Genomic DNA, 13,194 nt, shown 5'->3' on the forward strand with positions numbered 1-13,194 from the left:
GTCTCTGATTGTCTATAGGGTTGGGTTTTTTTTATATAAAACCAGGCTGTTTGTGGGGCCTTTGCACTCAGTTCTGTGCAGCATCGTAATTGAATTCATTAAAACCCAGCTTTCCCCACAGCCAGGGCTACCTTCCATAAAAATCCACAAGAGTTGCAACTGCTTCTCATAAGCCATAAATGGAAACAACCTCTTCCCCTCTCTTTCCCTCCCTTTGCTTGATCCTCCTTCCCCACATTCTCCCAGTACCCAAAATATTAAAACAGGGCTGGCAGCTGACTCAGAGCCCAGAAAAGGAAATTCCTGCCATGCTGTCTGTCTACACTAAACCCATGCAACGCCTCGCTGCAGGATTTCAGGAGGCAGCAGGCGAGCCCATCCTGCTTGTCCCCTGGGAGAGACATCCAGAGGGATGGAGAGCAGAACTGCAGAATGAAAGGGAGTTTTGGAAGGGAAGCAAACTCCCTTCACACTCCAACACATCCATAAACCTCAGAGATGAGGACCAGGAACACATCAGACTTTTCCAGGGATCCTCTGACCACCGAAGCTGGCAGACAATGTGTGCAGACAGATGGCTCCAGCCCAAGGGGTGTGGGGACCAGGAGCTCTGAGAGTCCAGAATGTGCAGAGATGGCTGGGCACTGGCTTTGGGCTCCCTGGGAGCCCAGTGTGATCCAGAGAGCAGGGAGCAAGGTCTTCCTGAGCATCTCCCAACCCTGTCAGGAGAGGACGATGACAGCAAACAGACTTTTGTGGGTGCTGACGTCAGAGAAAGCTGGTTTGGAGACAGCTGATGGTGTCCAAAGCTGGTGTACAGCAACCTGCAACACCAGATAACTCCTGACTCATCAGTGAGAGTGTGAAATCTCCCATTCTCTCCACACAGCACTTCTTCATCCACAGGGAACCACCAGGAACATCCTGCTGGCATTAATGTGAGTGAGAGGGCCTCTCTGGAAGCAGGAGGATGAAGGAGGGGATCCTCCTTTGAGAAAGAGAACAGCAAGCATTGTGGATGTCATTATATACCTCTACAGACATCTCAAAAGGTTTGCATTTCCACCCTGGAGATCTCCAGGTAAAAAGAAATAACTTCAGTGTCTGAGGAGGGTGACCAGGCTCCCTTGGCAGAGGGGAATGGTCCTTGTTTTGCCCAGCAGAGACTCAGCCCTGCTCTCCAAAGGGCTCTCCCTGCCCCTCAGTTAAGCATGAATTGTGCTTGCCAACACAGCTCTGTGCACATTGTGATGGTCCCCACATCCTTGAGGGAAACACCTGCTTCAAGGCTCTTGGATGCTCCTGAGGGTCACCATGTCAGCAATTCCAGCTGGCCTCCAAACCAGGAGCATTGGTACAAGGCACCCATGGACAGGTAGCAGAGACTTGACTGCTGAAGGTGTTTGAGTCCAGAGAAGGCTGTTGGAGAGTCCAGATAGGACTGATTGCTCTGACTGATTTCAGCAATAACACAGGAGCAAGCAGTGTCCACTTGGGACCCGAGGCGAGGCATCCATCTGTGAGGGGAACAGCTGGGTAAGTGTCACACCAGGGGGACTTTGTGTGTTCATCTCAGTGGAGGAGAGGAAAGGGAAAGGGAAAGGGAAAGGGAAAGGGAAAGGGAAAGGGAAAGGGAAAGGGAAAGGGAAAGGGAAAGGGAAAGGAAAGGAAAGGAAAGGAAAGGAAAGGAAAGGAAAGGAAAGGAAAGGAAAGGAAAGGAAAGGAAAGGAAAGGAAAGGAAAGGAAAGGAAAGGAAAGGAAAGGAAAGGAAAGGAAAGGAAAGGAAAGGAAAGGAAAGGAAAGGAAAGGAAAGGGAAGGAAAGGAAAGGGAAGGGAAGGGGAAAGGAAGAGCAGCTTCCCTCACCCAAATCAGACTGAGATGCACTTATTTGGCTTGAAAACACAGACTCAGCCAAGATTTGCTGACAGCCAACGGGGCTGAAACTTCCCTGCCTGAAATTAGAGGGTGTTAGGGCACAAAATGTGGCAATTCCACTAAAGTCAGCAGCTCCACTTGGGCATAAAGCTGTCTGCACACAGGACCTGCAAGGAACAGCCTGAGAACATGAGATCTAATATGAAGGGACTTTAATACATCACCAGGACCAAATCATTTGAAAGGCAAAGTGGAGAGAGGAAGCCACTACAGGGGAACAGACAGGACAATGGTGTAGGAAAATCACTGCTCTCAGACTAGGATGTGAACATCAGCCCTTCTCCTAGTGAATACTTTGCCCATAAGCTCACCTCAGCAGGCAGGTTTAGCCCACTTTTCCTTTCAAAACTGCAGAAAACATTCCTATAAAAGAAGTGTGGGCCAAGTAAATCTTTCCAAGGCAAACAGATGATCACTGACCTTCTGAAAACTGTAGAAAACCAAGGTAGGACCAAGAGTTCATCATTCTTCCATGCTGGAGGAGTCTCTCACTCATTCTGTTCCCTGGAAAGGGTGTCTGTTTTGCAGGCAGCATGACCACTCTCTCCTTCCTCCAGCATCTTTCACTGAAGGAAAAATGGTCTGGGGCACACCTACGTTTTTGGTGGATCCATCAAATCTGTGTAATGATGTGCTGTCTGCTCAGTCTCCCAGGCTGCAGTCAGCAGGGTGTAGAAATGGCAGAAAATATAATTGCATATTTATTCTCAGAACTTCCAGGCCAGGATGGAATCACTAAAGGAAAACCAGGATTTCTTTGCTCTGTTAGGATGTGTTGAGTTATCATTATCTTTAACATGGCACAGGAGATGCTGCTCAGAACTTGGGTATACCAGAACTTGCTTGATTACATGGAAAAGCACTTTGAGTGAGTGTCAGCTCACCCAAATGTAGACATCTCCAGCTGAGCTCAGCCCCCCGGGCTCAGAGTCAGCAGAAAGGCTGGGTCTGATCTGCATCAGAAGTTTTTGCTAAAGCAGAAGAATTCACCCTGCTGCTCTCTGCCCCCCAGCCTGGATGCAGCCCCAGCTCTGATGCTTCTGCTGCACATGAAAAGCACAGGGCTGCTGCCCAGCCCTGCTGAACATCCTTGGGCTGCAAACACTTCCACAGGAACATCTTACTGTGCCATGGCCAGATCTGGCCTCCCTAAGCATGAATGCCTCCAAGCAGCCTGAAATGTTGAAGCTGACTTGTTTTGAAAACACAGCAAGTTGTCCAGAAAGTGCAAGTGAAACCCTGGTGGAGCCATTTTGCAGCTCCTGTGCAGAGGCTGGGTCTGCCCTTAATGGAAGTGCTGGATAACCATGGTGAGAGCAGTGGGATTTCCCTGAGGAAGGACTCTAACAGGCACACTCTAGACTGATGTAAAGGTGCTTTACAGGGACAAGGATGCTGCTTCTCCTCAGGGGAATTACAAAAAGAGCAAAAAGCTCATCAGGATGATGTAATTGCAGCAGGACAGTGTTTTAACCACACCTGCTCTGGACCAAAAGGTTCTCCCAACCTCTGAGACACCTTGCACTAAGTTTTGTGGCAAGGGTAGAGCAGAGCTGCTACACCAGCCTGCAGTAGGGTCATTGTGCCTCTTAGCAGACTTTTTTAGGTGTTCTCAGGGCTTTTCTCCTGCTCTCTAGACATGATTGCATCTGGGCATCAGACAGTGACTTTGGGAACTGATGATTTACGTGCTGGACTGAGGCTTTACTGAAGCACAGGGAGGCCAGAGGGGCCTGCCAGAAATCAGTGTGCTGTAAAGATGAAAGAGGTTCAGGAGATGAGTGCTGCTCAGCCTGGTGCAGCCTGTGACCCAATGACACAGTGGCACACGAGGAGTGGCAGCTGAGTTTGCTGCAGGGCACAAGTGTGCAAGCTGCAGTGGTGTGCCTGACTCTGGGAATCTCTGATGGTTACAGTGTGCAGAATCAAAGGGACAGTGTCCCCACAAGGTGCACTCCTTGCAGTTTGCTGTTGTCTGGAGAGCAGTGGATTTCCTGCTCTAAATACCCAGCTCATAAAGCTTCTGCTACAGAGCCATTCCCTACATCTACCACGTGCTCCTGGAGTTTTGTGGCCACTTTTCTGCTCCCCTGCTCTGATAGCAGTAATAGTAACACATCTGCATTTTAGGTGTTGCTATCAAGCTGTGATCTTGCTGTGATCCTGCACATCCAAACCTCCTGCCTTTCACCTGGCCTTGTTATTCTGCTCCTCTGGTCCCCAGGCAGCTCTGGATCACCATTCCCACCAGGGTGATTGGAATCACCTCCTCTTGGACTTACCCCAGCTCTCACAGCGGGGGCACACAGGAAATCCTGAACCTCTGCACACTGAACTCTCCCCATTCCTGCATGCAAACATGAAAAGACTCTGGAGGAAGCCTGTAAGGGCAAAAGGAGGTAGATCCAAAAGTTTGGGATAACTTGCTCTTTCCAGACAGTCTCATGGTTTGGGGTGAGGGATAATGCCCTCCCTGGTGTCCCATGGCTCCTGCAGAGGCAGGTCCCAGCTGTGCATGCCCCAAACACCCTTTCACCTGCTGTGCTTTAAGGATCACTGCAGGAGAGGCAGGGGGGGACAGGATAGGCTCCAGAGGCACACACCTGTCCCAGCAGCCCCTAGGAAGGAGCCACCAAAGGAAACTGCCTCAGCTGCTGCAGCAAATTAATTCTCTCCACTTCTGTAAGGATAACCAGCCCCATGATTATTTGCTGCCTCAGTTTCCCATGCATGTAGAAAGCTGCCTCCTGGGTTCTGGGGAAGAAGGAGGGCTTTAATGTTGAGAGAATACCAAGAGACCTGGATAAACTGCCTTGAAAGGACACACAATGTCCTTTCCTGGAAAGGCAGGTTAACACTCCTAGCTGCAGGCAGGCAGCTCCTGTTTCCAAGCTCAGGACTCTGGTGAGCAGTGGCTTGAATAGCTGCCCTTGCCTGGTGCTGCTAACTTAGGAGGCAAAACCTAAATACTCATTAAGGCAGCACTTGGCAGAAACCCCATCCTCAATTACAAAAATCAATTCATTTTTTTTTATGAGTCTGAAGCCTTTGGGGCCTTATAATCTAATTAAATAAAGCTTTCTCACTTTCCTCTTGCCTGCTCCCCTAGCTTCTGTTGTACCAGTAAAGACAAATATATATTTTTAATTTAGCAGAATTCCCCTGCATCGTGTATCCCCTTCTGGCCAGAAACCCCTTCTGTCCCCCCCGTGCCTGTGTCCTGCTTGGGCAGGCTGCATCCACAGCCTGCTTGCTTTTGTTCCTAGCAAGTGCCAAAGCTCCAGGCTCCCAGTTCTCCTCCATCCACTCCCACAGGATGGGTACCAGTGCCTGTTTGAGGAGCAAACATGCAGAATCTGGGAAGGAGCAGAGCCCCTCACAAGGAGAGCTCAGCGTTGGGAGCAGTGCCTTGTGACCATGTTCACAGGGGTCTGAGGATGAGGGAGGAGATGAGGCTCTGACTCCATGTTTTAGAAGGCTTGGTTTATTATTTTATGATATATATTCTATTAAAACTATATTAAAAGAATGGAAGAAAGGATTTCATCAGAAGGCTGGCTAAGAATAGATAAAGAATGATAACAAAGACTCTCTGTCTGAGCCAGCTGACTGTGATTGGCCATTAATTAGAAACAACCACATGAAACCAATCCAGGATGTATCTCTTGCATTCCACAGCAGCAGATAACCACTGTTTGCATTTTGTACCTGAGGCCTCTCAGCTTCTCAGGAGGAAAAATCCTAAGGAAAGGATTTTTCATAAAAGATGTCTGTGACAGTGCCTCATGTCACACTGAGGGCAGGACTCATCCAAGGCTGCCAGGTCTCTGCCATGGCACACCCTGAGTTGGAAGGGACTCACAAGCATCATCCAGTCCAGCTCCTGGCCCTGCACAGGACAGCCCAGCAATCCCACCCTGTGCCTGAGAGTGTTGTCCAAACCCTCCTTGAACTGCCAGGATGAGATACTGCTTTAGGACATGCAAGGGGAGAGGCTGTGGGTGACCTGGAGAAGGTGCCACAGGATCCCCAAATGGTTTGGTTGGTAAGGACCTTAAAGATCACCTCATTCCAAAGCCCTGCCATGGGCAGGTCACCTTCCACTAGGGCAGGGCCATCCTCTCTTCCTGTGTCCAGCACCAGCCAACAGCAAGTGGCCATGCACAGAGTGGGCAGAGATCTCTGAGTGTGCCCAGGCCCTGCTGTGGAGGAGGGTGCAGTCAGCAGGTCCTGCTCTCTATATGGCAGCACCTGATGTTTCCCTGAGCTGGCCTCAGATCCCAGTTCTGGATCAGGTGCTGGAGGAAGGCTGGAAGGTACCACAGGGAACACCCTCTCTGCCTCTATGAGGCTTTTGCATAGAACTGTGTGAAATTTTTTGGAAAAATTGTTCACTTGCTGAAAATTGCAATTATAGGTCAGCTAGACCTTACCTAGGGTTGTGATGCACTTGTGCTGAAACCACTGAAGAGCTGGATTAAAAAAAAAAAAGTTGCAAGAACAGAGATTTTTGCCTTGACTTTGGAGCATGTAAGCAAATCCAGAAAACAAAAAGACTGCAACCCTTCAATTTAGTTTGGTATCACAGCATTTCCCTACTATCTTATATTTTTTTAAAGATTTAAAAGAAAAAGATATTTGGGTCAAATTTGTTTTTCCATATCAAGAAAATAATAGAGAGACAACTGCACATGGGGGAGGAGAAGCCAGAGAGGAGGCTGAGCTCACAGCATTTTCCCTGGGCTTTTCAGTACAGTTGGTGAACCGTGAGAGGATCAGGCACTGGGGTCTGATGTCAGTTTTCCTGCTTGAGGTTGATCAGGAGAACTCAGAGGCACATCCTCTAACTCCCAGAAAGGGGATATCACTGGGATTTGCTCTCCTAGGTTCTGTCTTTTGAGGGGGAATTCAGTTCTCCATCCCAGGGCCACAGCCAGGCCACGGGGCCAGGAGAGCTCAGCTGCATTGCCTGGGGGAGACAAGGATGGGCAGTGACCGTACAAGACAGCAAATCCAGCTGTGAGCCCCCAGCCCTGCAAACACTTCATCCCAAAGGTCACAGAGCAGCCCTGTCCCCAGCATGTCCCTGCCACAGTCACAGCACAGGGAAAGCTCCCAGAGACACTGGGGGCCTCTGCAGTGTGGAGGTGTCAGAGCTGGAGGGCAGGAGACACAAAACCAGCGCACAAAGATTTTGCCAGATTGGGGCTTTGGGAGATTGGAACCAGACCATGTCCCATGCTGTAGAGGAAGGCAGAAAATCCTGGGATCAATCCTGGGCTCATCCTGCTTGGAAGGAAGCATTGGCCCATCCCTGCCCCTGCTGAGGTGTGTGACAGCAGCCACCAATGTCAGGGCATCCCACCAGCACCACCTTTGCTGGGAGCCATCCAGCATGTCTCAGAGAAGAAGAGGACATAGCAGAAGGTGAGGCAAGGCTGGTGGCACCACAGAGGTGACACCCTGAGCAGCTCCCATGGCACCCCTCAGAGTGGTGCTGGGAAGATCCCTTCAGGTGTGATCTCCTCTTTTGGGAGAGGAGTGTGAGCACAGCTCCTAGCCAGGACATGGGGACAGTTCAAACAACTGACAGCAGACAGCCTAAGCCACCTGCCAGCCCTGCCTCTTCCACTGGCCCTGCAAAACCACAGAGCTGAGAAACCACGAGGGGAGTACGTGAGGTGATGAGAAGGAGGAAGAGGAAGGAGTGGAGGAAATTCAGTGCTGGTGAAGAGGTAGGTGACAAACCATGTGCCCAGTGCCAGGCTGAGGCCCAGAGCCCAGAAAAAGCATGGAGAGCACAAGAAGGGGCTTGGGCTCAGCTGCAGAATGTCTGCTGGGGCTGCCTGCAGCTCCTTGCTCCATCTGGCCCTGCCTGGTGCAAGTGAGGGAGCACTGGGCCTGATCCAGTGATGGGCAGTGTTTGCTCTAGAGGAATCCCCCGTGTCCCCAGCTGGGAGCTGAGCAGAGCTGGGTGCTGCCCAGGATCAGGGCTATGGGCTGCAGGGAAGGACCTCCCCAGGCATCTCAGCCACTCCTGGAGCTCCTGCAGGAGCACAAAGGACAGCACTGAGGACAGAGGGAGAGGTGGTTGCTGTCCAGCTTGGACAGTGCCTCTGCCCCTGCCAGTCACCTCCCCAGGGTCACAGGAAACAGGGAGAAGCCCAGAACTGACCCTGTCCCTCTCACACCATAACCCCCACAGGGAAGTACCACAGGCCTCCAGTGCAGAATCCACCCCTGAACCATTCCTATGGCTCCATCCAGCCACTGAGAGCCTGGATGTACTGGCCCTCCCATGGATCCTGTCCCAGCACATCCTGGGAAAGGCATTTTCCTGCCAGAAGGGCAAGGAGGATGAATTCACCTCCAGCAAATCTGGCAAAGAGGTGTGTCCACAGCAGAGACTGTCAGGCAGCAGAGCAAGCAGCACCCACAGGGGATGTGGCCACTTCCACCAGGAGATCACCCACTCCAGGGACTGCTCACACTCAACCTCCAAGGAATTGCTGTGCCCATAGCCAGCACTTTGCTGGCAGTAGCCACAGCTCCCTCCCAGCCCAGGGAACATCCTCCTGGCAACTGCAGCAACCTGTGAGAGTCAGCAGGGCCACACACAGGTGTCTGTGTGGCAATTGAACAGGGAATTCCATTTCCTTCTGCCAACAAGAACCAGCTCCAGCTTTGTGCAGAACCACGGACACCACGTGGGGCAACTTCAGATTTCAAAGGAGACTTTTCACTCGAGTTGCTTTGACATGGTGGCCTGACCTACCCAGCACTGTGTGCCTCAGGACAGGCACACAGCACACAAACCCATGGCATGGAAGCTTGTGGCACTGCTGGATGGAGGGAACTTCATTGCTGGGAAAACCCATGGAGGAAGAGGACAAAAAGGTGTTGGGTGATGGGATGGAGAGCAGAGAAGTGGGTTGAAGTCCAGGAGACCAATTCAGGATATTTCAGCAGGGAGATGAGAGGGGAGCAGCACCAGTGGGGAGAGCAGAAAGCCAAGACACCTGTGAGGGCTTTGTGTGAAGAGCCACGTGATGGGCCACGCAAAGAGGGCAGCCTGAGGTCAGAAAAGCAAGTCCTTGTCTTGGGCAGCTCAGAAACTGGTCTGAAAGGGCTTGAGTCCCTCTTGCCACCCTCTGTGGAGCTCTCATGAGTGGCCTCAGCAAACACACCCAGCTGGTCTCCATGAACTGGAGTTACTGCTCCCCATCACCACCTCCCCGTGCAAGCAGGACACTGAGCAGGCCTGGTGGTCACACAGAGGTTCTTCCTGGCAGAGCTCCTGCGTCCCCTGCCCAACACTGCCATTGTCACCTTGGCAAAGTCATTTAACCATGCCAAGCCTCAGTTTCCCCAGAGAATAATCCAGCCACATCCTAGGGTGGGCTGAAGGTGCTGAGACAGGAAGGAACTCAGTATTAATGCAGAACTACTCACTTCTCAGCTTCCAACCTCACACCCCCAAAGGGATCTCCAGGGAAAACTACCCACTTCAGCTCCACTTGTGCCTAACTTTCAGGGGGAAAAGAGGCCCAGAATGAGAACCTTCCATTTTGTGAATTAGCCATCTCTCTGACATACTCTCTGGACTCGGCCACCCACTTCCAGACTTTATCCATTGTTTGCTTAGACTTGCACAGGAAAAATCACATTAAGGAAAATCCAAGTTGAATCACAGACTTTGGAACAGTTGCAATGGACAATTTGACGAGGACATGGGGATTTAACATATTTTTAAAGCAAAAATATCTAATGATAATATGCTCCACTCCTGGCTAAAAACATTATCTACTGGCATGGGGGGAATTAAAGCCATAATGCCAGCTACTATAATGCAGGCCTGGAACTCCATGCAAATATTATCCGATCCAAGAGCTACAAAGCTCTGTTTATCCTAGTAATTAATTCTGTCTTATGTTTAGTGATACAATTAGAGAAACACTGCCATTCTGATGGGCTTGCTTCCACCAGTGCCTTTTACTATATTTACATGCCCACAATAGGCTTGGTCTCACAGAAAAGGGTGAAATTGCATTTATGGAGACAATGCCACATGCATTCCCAGAGCATTTTCAAGATGTAAAGTTAGGCTCCAAATTGCACGTTTATTGTGCAAGCACACAATGAGCTTAGATTAAATATTGACTAAAGCCAGCCTAACACCCAAAATAATGAAGATGAGCACAATAGTGTGATTTACTCCCAGCCACTAGAGAAATACACATCTGTAACATATAACATGCCCTTCCCACAGATATACTCTTTGTATTCTAGCTAGCCTTAGGCAGGAAAATATTCTCATAAATTATGGATTTTCTTTCCCAACTGCCAACACATCCATATTACCAGTTGCAAAGCAAACAAATATAATAATTAAAATAATAATTTTTAAAAAAGCCATTCCCCTGACACAGTGACGAGCAGGTGACTGGCTCCTTGAATCCTCAAAGTTGAGGCAGCAAAATGGAAGATAAACACGGCTAAAAGCAGAGAATCCTTTCCCTTTTGTCCCCCAAGGTGTGGGAGCCAGCAGGGAGGTGTGGGCATGGCAGGTATCCTTTTAGAAAGTACTCCCAGCCCTAGCTGTGCTCAGAAAACTATCTGTCCTTCTCACGCCTTCCTCCTTCCCAGACTTGTGGAAGAAATTCAGGGAGAGGCAGACGTTAATAGAACAATTATGATAATAACCCAGTGCTGAGTGGGGGTAACACACACCCTTCCCAGCAGCTCGACCTCTAAATCCTCTAATACAGCACTGCTTCAGTCAAGATTAAAAGAAATTGTAACCCAGCAGAGACAAAAAGACACAGGAGGCAAGGCAGGATCTCACTCGGCAGCAAAGCCCCACTCCAGTCCAGATGCAGTCATATCACTTCAGCTTCTCTGTACCATCTCCATGACAACCATGTAATTTGGATGCAATAACCACTGCCGAATTGATCTTTAAATGTAGCTTTGCTATAAAACATAATACTGAACGTGTCAGGCTCAGGATAAAGAGAGGTAGCCCCCTACCACTGAGGACTGTGATTTAAGAGCCCCTCTTTAATTTTCAGCTTCAATAATTGCGTGTGTGAGTGGATTTTAAAGGCAGGAGCAGCAAACACCATTTGTGTGTGTGTGTACGGCACGCTTTGGGGTAACACTGCCAATGAGACACCACACTGAGAGCTGGAAAAATGTGTCAATGTATATATCCAGAGAATGGGCATCTTCCCACATGCACACACACACACACGCACACACACACACACGTACCAGTCAGTCTCCAGCCTCTGAAGCACACAGCTGATGCATCAAATAATCCTAATAAGAACCAAACCCAGTATAACTAAGCAAAATAGGAGGGGGGATCGATGTACAGCATGACAATGAGAGCCGGGGAGCTCGCGTTGGCACTTACCCGAGCAGTGAGCTGTTTATTTTTTGGTCCCTTCACAAATGCAGCTCCCTTTTCTCTTCAACAATCCATGCAAAATAATCTGCAGTCCCACCGATGGAGGAGTGGCCCCGTCCCTCCCCCTCCACCACCTTCCTAGACCTCCCTGTTATTGGCTTCCTTCTCCCTTCTCTCCTGCTCTGCCTCGCTCGCTGGCGCTGGTTACACCTCCCAGCCTTCCCCCAAGGTGTCAAGAGACTGCTGGGGATCCAGCAGGCAGGGTGGGAGGGACGGCAGAGGGGGAGGAGGCAGGAGGCACGGTGAATGGAGCAGGGAAAAGATGGAATAAAGCTCCGGCAGAGCCCCCGGCAGGAGCAGACCCGCCGCTGCCTGGGAGGCTCCGCTCGCAGCGCTGGAGCTGCCGTGGGTGTCCCCGGAGTGCTGGGGCTTGTCCCCCCACGGGCACCTGCAGAGCGCTGAGGGATCGCTCTGCTTCCTGCCAGCAAATCCTCACCCTGCGAATTGACACTGGCTTCAAGTTTGGGGTTGAAATCCTGCCAAATGCTCTCAGTGGCTTTAACAGCCGATGCACTCCAAACGCAGCCGTGCAGCACTGGGAATGCCTCAAGGACCCACCTTGGTGCACACCCCAGCACTGCAGGTTGGGCTGCTCCGTGCCTCTGGACACTCCCACCTGCTGCAGCTCCATCCCATCCCATCCCATCCCATCCCATCCCATCCCATCCCATCCCATCCCATCCCATCCCATCCCACCCCACCCCATCCCATCCCATCCCATCCCATCCCATCCCATCCCATCCCATCCCATCCCATGGATCCCATCCCATCCCATCCCATCCCATCCCACCCCATCCCATCCCATCCCATCCCATCCCATCCCATCCCATGGATCCCATCCCATCCCATCCCATCCCAATCCCACCCCTTCCCACCCCATCCCATCCCATCCCATCCCATCCCATCCCATCCCATCCCATCCCACCCCATCCCATCCCATCCCATCCCACCCCATCCCATCCCATCCCATCCCATCCCATCCCATGGATCCCATCCCATGGATCCCATCCCACCCCATCCCATCCTATCCCATGGATCCCATCCCATCCCACCCCATCCTATCCCATCCCATCCCATCCCATTCCATCCCATGGATCCCTCCCATCCCAGGTTCCAGCAGCAGTGCTGCCCTGTGCCTGCCAAGCTGCCTCCAGAGCCTCTCCCATCATAGTGGGCTGGGGCTGGTGCTGCTCACCACCACTGACACATCTCCATCCTGACAGCTCTTGCATGCAAAGGCAATGGCTTTGTCCACAGGCTTGCCCAGGAACCTGGCTCATCAGGAGGGCTGGGGATGCAGTGTGGGGTGGAAGGGAACAGGGACACAAGGCTTTCCCTGCTTTAGGGCCCTTTTACCAAACTGACAGAGCAGTGGTTCAGGGCAAACCCTGTCCCTTGGCCTTCTGGTGGCTGTAATACAGTGGGGGTTTCTGTGGGTGCACAGTGAGGGGTGGTGGGTGCTCTCTGGGTCAAGCTGTCCCACTGGAGCACAAGCCAGTGGTCCTTAGCCTGGGCCAGCTACAAGGATCCTTCCCCCAGGGCTGGCACACTCTGTACTGGCATCACCCATGTCTGGGTGGCACACAGGAGCCAGGATGTGCACCCTGACTGCTGCACAGGGATGTGGGCTCACAACATCACAGAAGGGTTGGAGGGCACCTGAGAGACCACCTTGCTCCAGCCCAGGCCATGGGCAGGGCCACCTTCCACCAGACCAGGGTGCTCTGAGCCCCATCAAACCTCTGGGTGAGGAAGAAGGGTTTGGTGTCTGCCCCTCCTGATCCCA

The 13,194-nt window shown here is 51.4% G+C and overlaps 1 protein-coding gene across 3 annotated transcripts in view; it reads right to left on the reverse strand.

Moving 5' to 3' along the window:
- The window catches only part of PSD2 (pleckstrin and Sec7 domain containing 2), a 79,882-nt gene that overhangs the window by 47,291 nt on the left and 19,397 nt on the right, over positions 1–13,194 (reverse strand). Inside the window, exon 1 of one of the 3 annotated variants that reach the window (XM_071443066.1) lies at positions 11,355–11,729. The exons of 1 other annotated variant lie outside the window; for it this stretch is intronic. The gene's annotated coding sequence lies outside the window, so the exon portion shown is untranslated. Of the gene's footprint in view, positions 1–11,354; positions 11,730–13,194 lie in introns of those variants that run through there. One more of the 3 variants, XM_071443067.1, reaches the window with a different exon arrangement.

Source organism: Agelaius tricolor, unplaced genomic scaffold (genome assembly GCF_023055355.1).
Source record: "Agelaius tricolor isolate 1412-34295 unplaced genomic scaffold, bAgeTri1.0.p SCAF_18, whole genome shotgun sequence".
Classification (NCBI taxonomy): Eukaryota; Metazoa; Chordata; class Aves; order Passeriformes; family Icteridae; genus Agelaius; species Agelaius tricolor.